Here is a 19,150-nt window from a genome sequence, read left to right as displayed (position 1 = left end):
TTTAAACTCCCTAAAAATCTTTGCAATTGAGTCCTATCAGTGATAACATCAGGAAATTTTGATGCAAAGTCGAATGATCTTTGAATCGGGGTAAGTTTCCCTTGACAAATATGATGTCCTAGAAATTGAACATCAGTTTGGAACAAACTCATTTTTGGTTTAGAAATGACCAAACCATTTTGTATAACAATTTTCTTGAAGATATCAAGATGCTTAATATGCATTTCAAACGTTTTTGAGAATACCAAGATATCATCAATATAAACAATGATAAAATCCAAATATGGGTTGAAAATATCATTCATGATTTTCTGAAACTCAGATGGAGCATTTTTTAAACCGAATGACATAACATTCCATTCATATTGTCCAAATGCGACATTAAAAGTTGTTCTATAAGCATGCTCTTTAAATATTTAGATCTGCCAATATCCTGATTTTAAATCAAATTTTGAAAATATATTGGCATCATATAATCTACACAATAAATCTCTTTTGTTTGGAATAGGATACCTAATCCATTTAAATATTTATTTAAAGGTTTATAATTGATAACCAATCTAGGGACACCTCGTTCCTTTTCAGCAACATTGTTAACATAAAATGTAGTACAAGACCAAGGTGATTTTGAAGGTTTTATCAAACTCTTTTGTAATAAATTATCCATTTCTTTTTTGCAGAATTCTACCAATTCGGTGTTCATCTGACAAAGATGAGATTTAGTAGGAATATCAGTCCCAAAGAAATCATCTTCATATGGAAGAGTAACAATATGCTTTTTTCGATTCCAAAAGCACTGGGAAAATCAGCACAAATATCAACTACAATTTGTTCAGAAATTAATTTAATTTTTTCCTGTACTTTGGTGGATTTCAAAGTATCAAATATATTTATACTAAACAATTCTAGTTGCAAAGAGTCAACATGCCTTTGTTTCATATTAATCAAAACATTAATATCACGAGAAATAGGGTCAGTAATAAAAGTATAACTTATATCTCTGTCTTCATAAGTAGCAGTAAAACCTTTAGCATTTATGCTAGTAAAAGGATAAATAACATTTATAAAAGGGGTTCCAAGTTTAATTGGAGGGTATAACTGATTTTTAACCAAGAAAAAGAAATGCGGAATGCAAACTTTATTTTGACAAATGCGAGTATTAGGCAATTTATACTTTATATCTAAAGCATGTCCAGAAGCAGATTTAACCATATGAGTTGTTTTTTCAAAATATTTAGTAGGTACAAGACCTTCTTGAATACAACTAACATCGGCTCCACTATCAATCAGGGCAATATCAGTTATTGAAAAACTAATATCAATCAATATGGTGCATTTAAATTACCATTTATGAGCAGTAGCAATTTGCATCATTCCTAAAAACATACCTTGTCTAAGATCAAGATTAAAAGGTTTTGCAAGAGTATTTTCTTCAATAATGTTTTTACCTTTTTTATTAACAGTTTCTATATGAGTAAGTCTATGATCACAAATCATTTGATTTTTTTAAAGAGATTTAATCTCATTTTTCAAATTTTCAATTTCATTTTTCAATTCATCAAAGGAAGAATCTCTTGTAGGAGTAGTTTGTTTATTAAGTTTGTTATTAATTTCAGACAATGAATAAGGTGCAACATATTCAAATTCAAAATCATTCTTTTGTTTTTCTGAATATTTTGAAGAACTTGAACTAGCATTATTTGTTGTCAAATGAATAATTTTTTCTCGAAGATCATTATTAGTGACCTCCTTTAAAAGTTCTATCTTATTATCAGAAGTAATAGTATTTATATTCAAATCTTGAAATTGAGATTGCAATTTATAAAATTCATCATTTTCACAAGAGCAAATATCACCATGACAAGAATTACAAACATTCATTTTATCATGCTGATTACTATCAGATATATCAAGCAAATCAACTTCTTCTTCAGAACCTGAATCAGAATCATAATCAGACTCAGAACCAGAAGTGTATAAGAAGCTATAAACCTTATCATAAACCTCTTCAACAAGTTCTAGGGATTTCAACTTTTCAAGCTTACAATTCGGTGCTATATGGCTGAAATTTCCACATCTATAGCACTTGATTTTAGCGAGATCTTGCTTGGACCTATTCTTGTTAAATCTATTAGACTTACGAAAGGCTTTTCTAGCGTCGTGTTCTTTCTAAGATCTATATCTAGACCTCTTTTTCCTATAAGGTTTATCAAGATTGGAGTATCTAGAGTCTCTACGTTTCTTCTTCTTGCTATTAGCAAAAGTATCTGGTAAATCGAACTGGATACAAGAGTCTACTAGCTGAGATCTTTCTTTAAGCTTATCCATCTTAAGCATTCTAGATAACTTTAATTCATTGCACAAATTTATACCTTCTTCAGTACAAACTCCTATCAGCTTACCATAAGTATAATCCTTACAAGGAATTTCACCACGATCATTCCTCAGAGTTTTTCTAACTCTTTTGGCAAACAAAGAGGGAAGGTCATCTATAAACTTAGCTTTCCAAAGTTCATTACTATTCTCGGGCAATTCAATTACCCTACTCATATAAGTATATTTATACCATCTAAATTCTCCTAAGGTTCTACAACGTAGACTATTTAATAGGGTACAAACAATCTCATACTGATTGGTAAATCTACCATTGAAATGTTCTAAAATGGTTAAGACTAAAGTATAAACGTCTTATCTACTTTTCACTATAGCCATGCCAAAGTTATCAACATCTTCTTTATCAGCAATAGGATTTATCATCGTTGTTTTTTGCTCAATACTCGTATAATTATCCCATCAACCTCTGAGTTGGCCAGTAAAACCTGCAATAATCATTCTATAAATATTTTTGTCTGTATTTTTAACACTTTTACAGATAGTTGCATACATAAGAATTCTATGAACAAGAATAGTTAACGGTCTATCAGTCAAACTATCAAGATTTCATTCATAAATTTCTGACCCACTATAAGAGGTATTAGTCTGATTTCAGTCTCGTTCCTCTATTAACACATCTTGAGGAGTTGGTCTGGAATAATAATAGGTATGCATGTTAGGTTTATGGGCATACTTAGTATTACTATTGTTTTTGGGATAATCATGAAGTTTATTAAATTCTTAGGAAACATGATTTTTAAAATAATTTTTTTTTTCCATTTCATCAGCAAAATTGTTTGACAAATCAATAGGCTTTGCACCAAATCCGGACAACTTTTTATCAAGAAGTTCTTCTAAATCATATAACGAATTAAATTTAAAATTCCGAATTTTAGGGGGCCTTTGCACATTAGTAGAAATAATTTGAGCTTCTGAATTACCTTTAGAAGTAGAGGCCGTATCAAAAGTCTTTAAATTATTTTTTATTTGAATTATCAAAGCAGTTAATTCATCCAAATTTTTTTATCAAGAGAACTAATATGTTCACCCAAAACTTTAACATAAAGTCCCAAATAATTAGTTTGAGAAATTAAATTATTTATTTCATTAATGCTGACTGCCGCAACATCCTCTTCAACAAATTTTTGAAAGGCAGTAAAGGTGATACATGTATTATTTGGTTAAATAAAAGATGACTGAGGTGGATAAACAACCTTAATAATATTACCAGATCCATCTTTATAAGATCGTTCAAGAACATTGATTAATAAAGGTAAATAAGTGGTTATAAACCAGGGTACAAAATACATAATTTGATTATGTAGAGCTCAAGTTTCATAAAATTCTTGAAAAATATTATTCAAATCATTAGCACTATAAGTATCAAAAAATCATGTTTTAAACTAGTTCTATTTATCACTTGAAAATTCATTTTGAATGTACTTTCTTGCCAATGAAACTGAACTAAAATCTATTTGGTGTACATTCATCATTAAGTTTTATTAGGATCAAAAGCCATTTCGGATACAGAAGGAATATCCTTATCAGAAATATCAGAGGAATTATCATTAGCTTGAACAATATTCAAATGAGGGTCAATTTTTATTTTATTAACAAGTTTATTTTGATCAGCAGATATAATAGAAGGTATGGTATGTAAAGAAGCAGCATGATTACGAGTCGGACCATACACTAGTTCAATAGGGGAAATATGATGAATAGGAGGCAATCTTCTATCAGAAAAAGAATGTCTACTACAAGGAATATCATTAAACTGCATGCAAATCTTATCATCAGAATTTTGTGTAATATGAGAATACTCTGAATTAGTGACAACATTTGTAATTTGACTTGGGGATATAACAGAATCCAAAGTCCAAGTAGTTGGAAAATTAATTTCTTCCTATTTTATAGGTCTTCTAGTAGTGACCTTAGATTTAACAAATTAGTTTCTACTAAAATAGTTTGATCAGATGTATCATATAACTTATATCTCGGGTTTAACGTCGATAGCAATTTAAAATAAATTCTATAAGATAAACATATTTATTCAAATCAAGGTGCATAATTATAACCATGCATTTTAACATTAAAAGTAAAGCATCAAGAATATTAACATCAGTTAAAGATAACTGCAAATTAGGCTAAGTATGAAAATATACTGGACCATATGCCACAGTGGATTCAATCGAACCCGTCAAAGATTGTCGAAAATTTAAATTTCTAGCATCACGAAGAGCAGCTAAAAATGTCTCATGTAACCCTTTAAGAGTTAAAGGTTTAAAAGCAATTTGAACCATGCCAATATGCAAGAAATTATACTGTTTTTTATATAACTCAATATCTCGTTTATTTAATAAACGAATAGTAGATGAATTTAACGCCAAAGATTGCTTAGTAGTTTTTACTAACTGTTTATGAGATATTTTATCAAACCAACCATGATCATAAATGGTTTTAATATCAATTTTTGGAATAATCCATTTGTTTAACAAATCAAGGTTCTGAGGTATATCTACCTCTTCCAATCTAGTACTTTTAGTACTTACTTCTCCTAGATCCATGTTCAAAGAATATATCTATATCATATACTTCACATCAATCTCATATTTCATATATATATATATATTTGTGTATATCATTTATTTTGTATATATCTTATAGATAGTATATCTTGTGAGTATTGATATATGTAGTATATATTGTGCATTACTAATATATAGAAGAGTCTACAGCAAGCTGCTTTTCGTCATATAATGTGTGCTTCTTCAAAAGTTAAATTTATTTTTTCCTGCTTTTCTTCAAGCGGTTCTTTAAAGTATTTTTATCAGTCTGTTTATGGAGGTCTCAAAGCCTTAAAAATACTACTGCTTTAACAAGAATAATTTCTTCTTAAATTTCTGATTTTCTTCTTCGAATTTGAATTTCCTCTTTTCAATCAATCTTGTCGGTCGAGTTTATTGAAGATTTTGTAGGAGCTTTCTTTTTCCAGTCGTCACATCTGATCTATATTTGTGAGTTCTCTTTTACTTTGATTTTGGAGTTTTTCTCTCTGTTTGATATTTGCATCTTTCGCGAATTTCATTAGTAGTAGCTTCTGCGTTTTTTTCTATGGCATTTGTTGAAATTTCCGTTTCAAATTTGACCCTATTGAAAGAAAATGTTTCACGTTGTGTCGAGCCTAAATTGACTATACACATAACATGCACTGAACTTGTTGCTTCAATTGTTACTTTCCTTGAAATTTTATGCATTTTCCCAAGTAATGGATGGTTGAATTAAACTTTGAATGACTACAATACTGAGGATGGATCTATAGTGTTGATTGTGGCTTCTAAATGAATTCCTAAATTAACTTCATCTCTTATGTGAAATCATCAAGAATTTGAATTTTATGTGTTGGGCCATCTCCCCCTATGTCATTTTGCTCTTTAATTAACATAAATATATATTTTCTGATGATAATATCTTCCAAATTAATGTTCAGATATAACCTCAGTTTCTAAAGATCTTACTTCCCACTAGATATAACAAGTCTATTTGAAGGGAAATAGCTACAATTTTGTGTGTTTTAGCACGTGCATGCTATTTAAGAATCGAATCTCTTTTCAAAAAGAAAAATAGATTGATGAATCACTGAACATGCAACGGGTTTCCTATACCCTCTAATTTTTTTACTTTTAAAATTTTAAATAACAAGGATTCTTTGGGGTCTGGAGTTCCTTTTTATATGACAGAAAAATAAAAAAATATAGTAAATGATGTTTCTTCTATATACCATTGATAAAAAGTGTTGCTAGAAAAGATTTTGTATTACTATTACAAAGCTAACTCTCTTTACAATTTCTTTATTAACATATTACTATATAAGATTAGAGATGAAGTAAAGGGATCTTTGTTAGAGCATTATGCAAGATTCAACCAGTCATCTGATGGTTTTCGATGGTTGGATCTTCATCTGCTTCCCTCTGAAAACACAGTTATTTTGTATTGCTTGGAGAACACTATGTTTGATCTTAAAGTTGTTTGCCGCAACAGGAGGACATCTTACACTGGACTGCATCCCATTGTGATTTGGCTTAGCAGAGTCTCCTAGCAATCTCCCCGCCCTTCTATTATTTTAATTCATTTGGTCTTCCACTTTCAGCAGAAAGGCAGTGGATTCTTCGGTTAACAACCCCAGGATTTTCAACATCATCTTCAATTCCAGGTGTGCGATTCAGGTTATCAAGATTGAGTGGGTCATTCAAACCTCTATTACCGACGTTCATATCACCCATTGTATTAAGCCTTTGAGGATGCCGTGAAACCCTTTTTGCAAGTTCCTTCTTAAGTAAACGTAAAGTTTTTTCCAACTCTCGATTGTATTCGATAACTTTTTTGAGGAAGTTCGTGTCATACACCAAAGTTGTGGTTAATCCATGTTGCCTGCAATAATATGAACTTGAGATATTAACTAAACTAACAAATTAAATAAAACTTGAATTAATACACAAAACTCTATGGAAAATTATTTGTTGCCAATCCCCGGCAACGACGCCAAAATTTGACGAGCACAAACACACTATAAGTTTAGCGTTTCGCTAGTCAAAGATAGTATAGTATAAAATATTGTCTCCACAGGGATTGGTACAAATAATAATTCAATCAAATCTTACTAACTATTATTCAGGTGATCAAAAGAAAGGAGTTGATTATGATTATGACCCACTTTTATAGACTAAATGAATATTAAAAAACAATTCGTAACTATGAAGTTTAATATCAATAATAAAAGATAGGGTACAAGACGAAACAAGTGCATAATGATAATTGAGATTTGACCACATTCATTTATCACATCTAAAGTTCTATCGATTCTCTCAAATTCAATAGCTTTTTAGAGTATCCTTAGGCCTTAGATTTCTCTTCCGAGTAAATCTCAAGTTAAAAAATAAACCAATTATACCCCAGTGATTCTAATATGCAAAAAATTGTTAGTGATTGTTCTTAAGGAAGTAACTTCCTTCGACTATTTTTTCTTGAGATTTAATCAATAATTATCAACAAGCTCCTTCGATTACTTTAGAAAAAATATATTGTTTCAATTCAACAAAACTATGCAACAATATTCACCAATATATTCCTCTTTCGATTAAATAAAATAATGAATAGAGTTGCAATTCAATTTAGACTTCCATAACAAGTTCAAGCATAAGAATGAAAAATCAAAATCCCAACAAATTCATCAATACAATATGTTGGTCAAATACCCTCTAAGAATCTACTTCATGGAGGAGACAAAGTTTACTAAGAACAAAGATGAAAAATAAGACATAACAATCAAACTTTGACTCCCAACTTCCGTTTTGAATTCGAGTAGTGTACTGTGTGTTCCACCTCCTCTCTTTTGTAACCTAGCGTTTCTTTTGCTCTTTTTCTCGATAATTCTCCTTGAGACCAGCTCCAACACAATATAGCATAGGGTTTTCTCTGAAATTTCAAAACACCCTTATTTTTAATGTTTTCATGCCTCAACTCCACGCAGGCGCGCGGAATGCCAGTAAGCAGCTTGCTTTTCATACGGGTGCGCGGAAAAGTGGCTACTCAAATTTTGATCTTTTTTTCTTTCTTTGACCTTCTTGTTGTCCTTTTTTACTAATCATGTTCAATACTTCAGTTTACTACCTTATATGCATGAAAAATAGACTGATATTTGGGGGTAACAATATGATAGAAGAGTTAGGCTATGATTGGACATTGTTATGGCCTTATATATTTTGGCAATATGGTGACATGAATTGAGGGGTACGGAAATTAATGTGCATATTTATGGTATTTACTTGAGAAAGGTATGAACATGTGTAGAAAAGTGGGGTGGTATAATAGTTATGCTGCATGACTTTTCTGATTATCTATATTATATTATATGGTAGGATCGGATCGACGATACATATTAGTACATGTGTTTGTACTAATGATACTACCACTATACTACTTGGCATAGTCTAGTTGTAGGGTCAGTAATGTTTCATAGGTGCAAAATACGATGATCTCCAACAGCTTCTATATTTCCTTCCCTGATGGTGCGACCTGTGTCCTGAATTTCTAGTATAAATTGTACTCATGTAGTTGTTTTTGTACCAATTTAGACTAGTTTCATGGGGGAAATGTTTGAGTGTTCTTTTAAATACTTTTAGTTTTAAATCAAGTTAAAGATGTTTTTGTATCCTTATAGGGTGTTACATTTTATTTCATTTATTTTCTGCATGTTTCAACTTGTTTGGTTGGTAAAGTTCTCCTATCTAGGTGTTAGAGTAGGTGTTCATACGGTCTGGTGGGTTAGATTGTGAAAACTTTGTCACGAGTCCAACCGTCATGAGTGGCACCCACGCTAAACTACTTGGTGGGAGAACCAAATACTAACTTGAAACAAACTCAAAAAATTATTTAAATAAAACTAAATTTATCATAAATAATAAATAAACAGTTTAGACAACTAAAAAATTGAGTCCCCATAAACTCAACCTAATAGTCCAAAAAATATTTAGTGCGGAAAATACCATTAAGAATTGAAAATCACCATACCAAAACTTAATAATCAAGACTGGGGATGCAACCTCGAAACTAAACATAAACATAAGTCTAATTTATGTGTCCAAAGTTATGGACAAGATAAACAGAGGAATCCATGGCAGTCTGAAAAATGTAACTGACCCTTGGATTCGAAATCAGGCATCCCTTAACTGAGATCTTGGATCAACCGCTGAAAGATACCTTGAACTCAACAAGAAAAAGAACAGGTGCAATATTAGTACACGAACCACAGTTTAGTGGTAGGATCACACGACCAGTCCAATTACAATACAATAACATAGAACAATGCATATAACAATAATTAACAAACCACATAGACTCTCAGTCACAAGTCATGAAACAACAATACCTAGATGCATGTTCCACATGATCACACATGCAAATGCTCAGTCCTCTCATGGAACCACAATCACATACCTTGTCCTCTCATAAAATCCAATCTCAAATTGTTAGTATACCGACATGGTACTCGAGCCATCCATAATTAGTGTACCGGCGTGGTATTCGAGTCATCCATAGTTAGTGTACCAATGTGGTACATGAGCCAACCAACAATCATGTATAATCACACACACATTGAACAATACAACTTAAAAATCACAAGTCACAATAACAAGTTTAATATATAAGATTACCTACATAGTGATATTTGATAGGTCTCTCTATGTATCCTACCATGCATTACTTCAATGACATTACAAAGTAGTCAATATGCATACATGCATAAAACGAAAACATACAATTATCACCTACCTCGAATCAAGTATTTTGAAAACTCTGAAAAGCCCAAAAAAATTTCTTGTAAAGTGTCTCAACTTGTTCTTGGTCTAAATATTTACAATATATTACATAAAAAGATGAATATCTTATGAACTGTGAGAAAATTATCCCTCTATTATGAAATATTTAAAAGTGTAGGGTATCTTTAAGTTGTGCTATATGGTTCGATAAAATAATTTAAGAACTTTTTTTTATTATAAGTTGTAGTATTGCATATATATCAATTCATGATAATCAATAGTAATGTGATTGAATACGACGTTTATAGTTGAAAAAATAAATGTTGTTGACTATGTTAAATAATATTTTATAATTTTGTTTGGTGATGGTATGAATTTTGTACTTCATTAAAAGTGTACAATGATGAAATATGAATCTCAAAATTCACTAGTGATTATGAACTATGATTGATATGGTGTCACAGCATGGAAAGTTAACTAAATAGAGTTAGTTATTTTTGGAGTTGGTTGATGAAGAGATCAAGTGGTTAAGAGAATTCTTAGTAAGTATATTGTGATTTTTTGTGGTTATATATATTGTGATTGTCAAACAAAAATAACTATATCAGAAAATAGCTTTTTTCATTGGCAATTTGAGACATAATATGATAAAAAAAACAACTGCAGTGAGATGAATTATTCACGTAAATAAATTATGGGTAATTGAAGGTGAGTCTGATCGATTGACTAACTAAATAAAACATCGAGGGGGTAAGACTTTTGTCATTTGAGAAGATCAACAATGATGGTAACCCAAGCTATGTGATTGGAGATCCCATAAATTAGGGTCATATGGATTAAAACAAGTCATTAGCAAATCAAGTAAGCACTATAAAATTATGTCCCTCCTATGATGTGTAAATATAGAGAAACAATCTGTAAAGCAATGAGGCTAGTTAAACTCTTAATTCAAATCATATCATTTATAGGTGGTGTATTACTTTGCAGAATACACTTGATGATTGGACCTATATGAGTGTTGAATGGTGCCGCTCCTATGAAATTTTGATAAATTTCTAGAGAACTCTTGAATGTCAGGACACGTGCATGACCTCTTAGCTAAAAATCATGATAACAACAAAGATTGTGCAAGCATAATGTGATATAATAAGACGCTAGACTTATAAAATAATTACTGGTTCATAGAAGTTATAAACTTCGCCAATTATTCTATAAATTTAATCTTATTTTATCTAGGTCTGGTACATAGTTTACGGACACCACATTCGATGTATTGTACTGATATGTGAAAAATCAGCAAAATTTATATTCCTTAACATTCTTTTTGAGATATGTATGGGATTGTGGAAAAAACAATTATGCTATCTCAAAAAGATCCTTGTTCATATTATTGTCTAAGGTTTATTCTTTCATCCCTTATTAATGTCACGACCTAAAAATGGACATAATGACACTTGTCTATTGCCATCAAGACACATTAGCCTCAATTCAAATGAAATAAAAGAAATGCGGAAAGTAAAGCAAGAACATGATAAAAATGGAAAACTTATTCATTCTATTAACACCTCAAAACCTAGTTGTCACGTGTACAAGTCACTAATACATAAAGTGTGGAATTTGAAAATGATTACAAGTCTTTGTTTCTTAAATAGCACAAAACATAAAAATGAAGAACTAGAGGGTCTGCCGGAATGACAAGCAACTACCTCTCAACATTCATTTGACAAGCCTCGAAAATAAAAGAAGAAGAGCAATCACACAGTACTGGGCTCGGAACATACACAAGTGTAGAACAGTAGAAGCAAGAAGTGAGTATCAACCAACACGGTACCCAACACATACAACCTAATAAACAAGGCAAACTTACTAGAAATCGAATACTCATTTCATCCTTAACCAAACCTCCTCAAACTACAACATACACATAAATCAGTCCAACCAAACAATTCTACAATACACAGCTCAAAAGGCTCAATAATCACAATCCAATAGTCACAATTCAACAACCAACATATATCAAGTAAGTCAATATCAAGTGTCAAGTAGATCAATCACAAGTAACAAGTGCATCAATCATAATTAGCAAGTAGTTCAAACATAAGCATCAAAATGCATCAAATCACAATATTCAAACTCTTGTTGGAACCATTTTCCTTCGGCACAATATCACTAGACGGAACCATTTCCCATGGACTTTATATCACTTTCCTAGCCGAAGCCATTTCTCATCGGCTTTATATCATATCACTTGCCGGAACTATTTTCCTTCGGCACAATATCACTAGCTGTAGCTATTTTCCTCCGGCCCAGTATCACTAGCCAGAACCATTTTTCATTAGCTTTATATCATATCACTAGTAGGAACCATTTCCCTTCGACTTTCTATTCATATTACTTGTTGGAACAATATTCCTTCGACATAATATCACTAGTCGGAACCATTTTCCATCGACTTTATATCACATGTCTCATCATAATGTACAACAGTCAATGCACATAAGCAAATTCACACCATAAGGAAGAGACAATAATTCAAGCAATTCAAATCTACACTCATACCATCAAAGCATTTCATCAATCAAATAGTGCCCACAACAAGAAAATTCACAAAACATTATGATCAACACGTTGCCTTTTCTTTGTTCCCTTTTTATTCCTTAAGCTTTGTCAAGCGTAACAATAAACCTTTCACCTCATTCTCATTACTCCTAACACACACCAAAGGGAAATATATAAGTTTTACTAGATTACAAGGTTTAAGCGATCACTTGCCTTAAAATTCAATCAACTAGTCACTCCAAGATTTAAGTATTCCCTTTCCAAAAAATATCCATAGCCACAAAATCTATTTCAATCAAGTATTCACAATAAGATTCCGAAAACAATAATACCCATATCATATACTTTTAAAAATTTGTCAATCAACTCGAAAATCCAATTCTGAAAATGAAGTTTGAATACGAAAATCTACACTTGAAATCTTACTAAAGGCATTTGGAACCCATTGGTGAACCATTTCGAAAAAAGGAAATAAAATCAATTCACACTTCATTTTAGTTTAGAACTTGAGTACTTGAAAAACCTTGTATTTTGCCAATTCAAATCTCAAGTTTTGATGTTAAAATCCATAAATAATCAATGGGAAATGAAGTTTTAGGATCACAAAAGCTTACCCAAAAAGATTTAGCACAAGAAATTGCCTTCAAAAATCGCCATCAAGAATTTACCAAGCTCAAAAATAAAAAATAGGGCTTAAACCTCAAAATTTTAGACCCAAAACTTCTCTCTGGTATCGCTTAAGTGACCATGAGATTGCTTAAGCGAACCCCGCAAGAATCTCGAGTTTCGCTTTCGCGACCCACAATTCGCTTAAGCGAACCTTGCCAGCAAGTCAAGCCTTTGCTTTCGGGAAGGTCGTGAAAGCGGAGGACCTCTCTCAATCACGAAGAACATAGACATCAACAAATATTAACCCACTCTCAAATCATCAAAAAGATCTTCGGGATTCGTTTAGAACCCCATACACATAAATCATATATACAAATTGACTATACACGACTTTCCAGACTAAGGAATCATCGAAATACGAATCTAAGGTCTCCTTGACCCGACATCTGTGAAAGTCACAAGAAAGGATCATAACACCTAAAAGGGCTAAAACAAGCTTAGAACCTCTGAAAAATCAACCACGATTTCACCTAGGCCTAAAATCATCCCCTGAAACCAATGAGACTCTCGAAATTTTGATCCAAGCATCTAAACCCCGAATGTTGAACAAAGTTTGCTCAAAAGTTAAATTTCCACAATTTTCCAACTTAGGACCTCAAATCCTAAGAAATACTTCGAATCTAAAACCGACATTTCTTTATGATCAGATTTCACATTCTGGGACTGATGGGACCGATATAATTCCATTTCGACACTCGAAACTCCAAAAGACATCGAAAACCATTTTTTAACAACTTAAGCCTTTCAAACTCATAACTTACCAAATTCTCAACTTTTAACTCAAAGTTTGAAACCAACTTTCAAAACTTAATCATAAAAGACTCGGGTCAAGATCGAGAGGAGCAAAACGATAAATTTATGAAGCTTTCAAAAAATGCCCAACCGAGTCATTACAATTGCTAAGTATGTTATTTAACATAGTTCTACAATTAGTTTTTGTGAGAATTATCTAACCATTGAATAGTATTCAATTGGTCGCATTAAGTCAACATAGTTGTTATCATTCATTCCCTATAGGCCAAAGTCATCTGCGGCCCCTCAAAGTTGTCTTCATTATTCATTTAGACACCTCAACTACACCTAGTACCTATTGAACACTTAAATCTTAACAAATTTATACCTATTTAACACAAAATAATAATCAATAAAAAGACAAACATGCGTGCATCTCAAACACACAAACATACTAAATAGACCAATGAAATAATGACACGTGTCGATTGGATTAACTTATTTTTAAAAAATTATTTTAATAATTCAAAAGGAATTTTAGAAAGAAAAACCAAAAATTATTTTTGAATTAACCCATCCCCACCCCCACCCCACCCCACCATTCTTCTTCATCTTCTCCATCAGAACTAATTTCCCTTTGCCCTGGGCCGTTGTATCTCAATCGTCAGTATACCATCGCCTCCCCTTTCTTCTTCATCGAATCTTATTCCTTTCACCGACATCGATAATACACCATTGATGTCCATTTAAGCTACCCCTCATTCACCTTTCATTTTAATAGCATTACATCTTCCATTCATTGTCTTCATTTTCTTTTCACTACTAATCATTTATCACAATTATAAGAAAACTTTTGTCGGAAAAAAATCAATTACTTCACTGAAAAATGATTATCATCGAAAATAATGGACCTTCGCCGGAAATATTTGAGACTTTAATTAAATATATATATAAAAAAAAGGAAAAATAAGAAGAAGAAGAAGAAGAATTGGAGAGGGAGAGAGAGAGAGAGAGCTGGATGTAGGTAAAGAGATTATGGAAATTGGAATAGTTGAAGATGGCAGAAAGCTTCCTTCGTTTTCTTTTTTTAATTAATTATTATTATTATTTATTTGTTTAGGTGTATAGGTTGGAAAGAAAAGAAAAAATATATTTTTTTAATTGATTTACGCGTTTTAGGGGAGTGATGTACACGTTTTTTGCCATGTCAGCGTTTTGTGTCTAATTGACATCACTTTTGAGCAGATAAAGTGTTCAATAGGTACAAACCTTAGTTGAGGTGTTCAAGTGAATTATGAGGACAACTTTAGGTGGCCGTGGATGACTTTGGCCTATATATATATATATATATATATATATATATATATATGTATGTATGTATGTATGTATATATGTATGTATGTATGTATATATGTATATGTAATTTTAATTAATAAAATCAACCTCAAAAGGTGAGTTTATATTAAAATAAATTAATAAATACCGACCTAAAGAGGTCGGTATATTTAAATAATTATTTTATTTAAATAATATCGACTTCACGATGTCGGTATGTTGACACCCAATTTTGACAGACGTATAACCCTTTCGGAAGTTCTATTTGGTTAAATACGTGTTTTTTTTAAAATATTTCGAGCTTAAATTTGTAATCGATTTTGTCTAAAAATTATATATTTTAGTTTGCATGCTTTATAAAATTATCGTAAATATTATTAAAATATTTTTAAAATTATAAGTAAAACTCGGAATAATTATTTTATTCAAATGTTTTAAAATTTAAGTGATTTTTATTATATAAAATGTTATAATATTTGTAGTATTTTAATTGGATAGCATTTCTTTAATTTTTCTCGAAATCATTTAATTTTTAGTCCATTCTAATCTAATTTCTTTCAATTTTAGCCTTTTCCTTATTCAATTCGTTGCAATTCTACCACCTCAATCCAATTTCCTTTTTGAATTATAGCCTCTTATATCAATTTTAGTTGCAATTTTAGCCATTCATTCATTGCAATTATAACCCTTTTTGTCCAAATCTTGAAACATTAGTTTAAATCTTAACCGTCCATCCTTTAAGTGAATCCTAGATCAAATCCTAGCTGCTCATCTTAACTAATCCAATGGTTCAAATTAAATCTACCTAACCTTCCTATTTTTGACCTAAAAAAAGACCAAACCCTCTAATTTTGAAAACTCATTATTTTCTTCTCTCTCAAGCAGCCCAGCCTCCTCCCGTCGCCCTCCTCCCGCCGCCCTCCTCTTCTCATCTCTTCTCTCCTTGCTCCCTCCCGTCTCTTCTCACTGGCGAGAACGGTGAGACAAATCGCTGCCTCTCTCTCGTCTCTCCAATCAGCAAAAGTTCGTTGCTCTGTCTCTCCCTCAACTGCTCCGGCCAGCGAGCTCCAAGCAATCAACATCAGCAGCCGGCGAGGAGAGCAACAACATCTCCGGCCAACTGACCCCGACCTCGATCCACTGCCCTTCTCCTTTAATTGAAGGTTAGGGTTTCATAATATTATTTTTAATTTCTTTCAATTTGAGTATTGAATTTGTTAATTAGTGTATTGAATTAGTTTTTTTATTGATTGTTGGTTTGATTGATTGTTAGTTAGTAAGTGAATGATTTAGGGGTTTTTGATGGTTAGTTTGAATTAGGGATTATTTGATTGTTAGTTTGTGTTTGTTGATTGTGAAATGAAAATTTTAATGTTGGGGTTTGTTTGAATTAGGGTATCTTAGGATTTGTTTGAAATTCGGTATTTCTTGAGTTAATTAGTTTGATTTTGGAATTGTAAGATTAGATTGAATTAGGGTATTTAAGGAGTTGTTTGAATTTAGGATTTTAGCACTAGTTAGATTTTGGGATTTTAGGACTAGTTTGAATTTGTGATTTTAAGACTAGTTTGAATTTTGAATTTAGGACTAGTTTGAATTATTATTGAAGTTGAACTTAGAATTTGAACTTGAACTTGAACTTGAACTTAGAATTTGAAGTTAAACTTAGAACTTGAACTTGAACTTAGAGCTTGAACGAAGAATTTGAACTTTGAACTTATAACTTGAAATTAGAACTTGAACTTAGAACTTGAACTTGAAATTAGAATTTGAACTTGAACTTAGAACTTGAACTTAGAATTAGAACTTGAACTTGAAATTAGAACTTGAACTTGAAATTTCACTAATTTAAGAACTTTTCGTGCTAGGCAACTGAGGAAGCTCAACATCTAAAAAAGTATATACAAGACTATATTGCTTCTTTCATCAAAGTAGGAGATAATGTTGGTGCTTCTAAATTTCTAAAGTTCAAGTACAATTGTTTTCAATAATGTGTTTGTGTCCATCTAGTATTGATATTTAGCTTTAATTTTATGATAATATTTTTGTGTCCATCGATTGTTTGTTAAGCATAAGTACCAACACTAGTTGATCCTATTGATGACAAAATTGATTTTCTTGCAAGATCGATTTGTGTCCATCTAGTGTTGACACTTAGCTTTAAATTTAGAAATAATATATTTGTTAAGCATGAGTACCAACACTAGTTGATCCTATTGATGACAAAATTGATTTTCTTGCAAGATCGATTTGTGTCCATCTAGTGTTGCCACTTAGCTTTAAATTTAGAAATAATATATTTGTTAAGCATGAGTACCAACACTAGTTGATCCTATTGATGACAAAATTGATTTTCTTGCAAGATCGATTTGTGTCCATCTAGTGTTGACACTTAGCTTTAAATTTAGAAATAATATATTTGTTAAGCATGAGTACCAACACTAGTTGATCCTATTGATGACAAAATTGATTTTCTTGCAAGATCGATTTGTGTCCATCTAGTGTTGACACTTAGCTTTGAATTTAGAAATAATATATTTGTGAAGCATGAGTACCAACACTAGTTGATCCTATGTTGCAAGAACGATTTGTGTCCATCTAGTGTTGACACTTAGCTTTAAATTTAAATAAGTTACATTAAAAATGTGGTTTTGTTGATGGATTTAGTTGTTGGAATTAAGTCAAAACTAAACTAGTTCAAGTTAAAAAGTTGTTAAGTTGTTTAAATAAGTTAAATTAAATAATGTGGTTTTGTCAATACTAAACTAGTTTTAGGACTACTACTAGTAAAATTATTATTAAATTTTATTTATAATATAATTGAATATCTATATTTTGACACTTGACATTTTCAAGATTAATGGATTGGTTAGGTGTCCTTGTAGTGCATGTAAGTGCTTAAATTTTTTTAAACCAGATAGAGTTATGGTTCATTTGTACCGTAATGGATTTAAGCCTAGATATTTTGTATGGATTGATCATGGAGAAAGTGATGGATTGGATGGTATATTTTATAATTCGATGCCTGTTGATGTATATAATATGGTTGCACCACATGGCCAAATTAGGGTTGAACAAGTTAGAGTTGAACATGATAGGGTTGAACATGATAGGGTTCATGAAATGATCAATGATGCTTTCGGGGTTCAAGGTGGGATGGAACCGGAACAATATTTTCATGAAGCTCCTAATGAAGAAGCAAGACGCTTTTATGATCAATTAGAAGAGTCTAGTCGTCCACTATGTGAAGGGAGTCCGCATTCTGCCTTGTCAGTTGCGGTTAGATTAATGAAATATTAAATCAGATTGGAATGTTCCTAATGCTGCTATGGACTCAATGGATGATCTTTTGGGTGAACTAGTTAATCCGGAGTTTAACATACCAAAGAACTTCTATCAAGCAAAGCGTTTGGTGTCCAAGTTAGGATTGACGTATGATAGAATTCATTGTTGTGTTAATGGATGCATGTTGTTTTACAAGACTGATAGTGAATTAGAAAATTGTAAGTTTTGTGGACATACTCGTTATAAGAGGACTCCGGCTGGAAAGGTGGTCCCAGTTTAGGCGATGCATTATCTACCTTTCATTCATTGGTTAAAGAGGTTGTATGCATCGATGAGGTCTGCCCCACATATGAGATGGCATCGTGAATATAGAAGGTTGCCGAGTGTCTTGTCTCATCCATCTGATGGTGAAGCATGGAAGCATTTTGATAATGTATATCCTGATTTTGCTAGTGAACCAAGAAATGTTAGATTGGGGTTGTGTTCAGATGGCTTCACACCATTCTCTAATAATGCTTCGCCTTATTCATGTTGGCCGATATTTCTTACTCCGTATAATCTTCCTCCTGAAATGTGCATGACCAGTCCCTACATCTTTCTAAGTTGTGTTATTCCAGGTCCCCGGAATCCAAAAAGTTTGATTGATGTCTATCTACAACCATTGATAGATGAGCACAAACAATTGTGGTTTGAAGGCGTTTTGACTTATGATATATCAACTAAGCAGAATTTTATCATGCGTGCTTTTTTAATGTGGACTATTAATGATTTTCCTGCATACGGGATGTTGTCTGGTTGGATGACAGCTGGAAATCTAGCATGTCCGCATTGCATGGAAAATAGTAAGGCATTCAGTTTAAAGCATGACAGAAAAAATGCAT

The 19,150-nt window shown here is 31.8% G+C and overlaps 1 protein-coding gene across 1 annotated transcript in view; it reads left to right on the top strand.

The window, feature by feature from the left end:
- LOC125811266 (PHD finger protein ALFIN-LIKE 4-like) overlaps window positions 1–19,150 on the top strand; it is a 141,897-nt gene that overhangs the window by 23,012 nt on the left and 99,735 nt on the right. The gene's annotated exons all lie outside the window — the stretch shown is intronic.

This window comes from Solanum verrucosum, unplaced genomic scaffold (genome assembly GCF_900185275.1).
Source record: "Solanum verrucosum unplaced genomic scaffold, falcon-dt-bn FXZP01000524.1, whole genome shotgun sequence".
NCBI lineage: Eukaryota > Viridiplantae > Streptophyta > Magnoliopsida > Solanales > Solanaceae > Solanum > Solanum verrucosum.
Note: the sequence above shows the minus strand (reverse complement) of the source record. Positions and strands in the feature narration are given on the sequence as shown.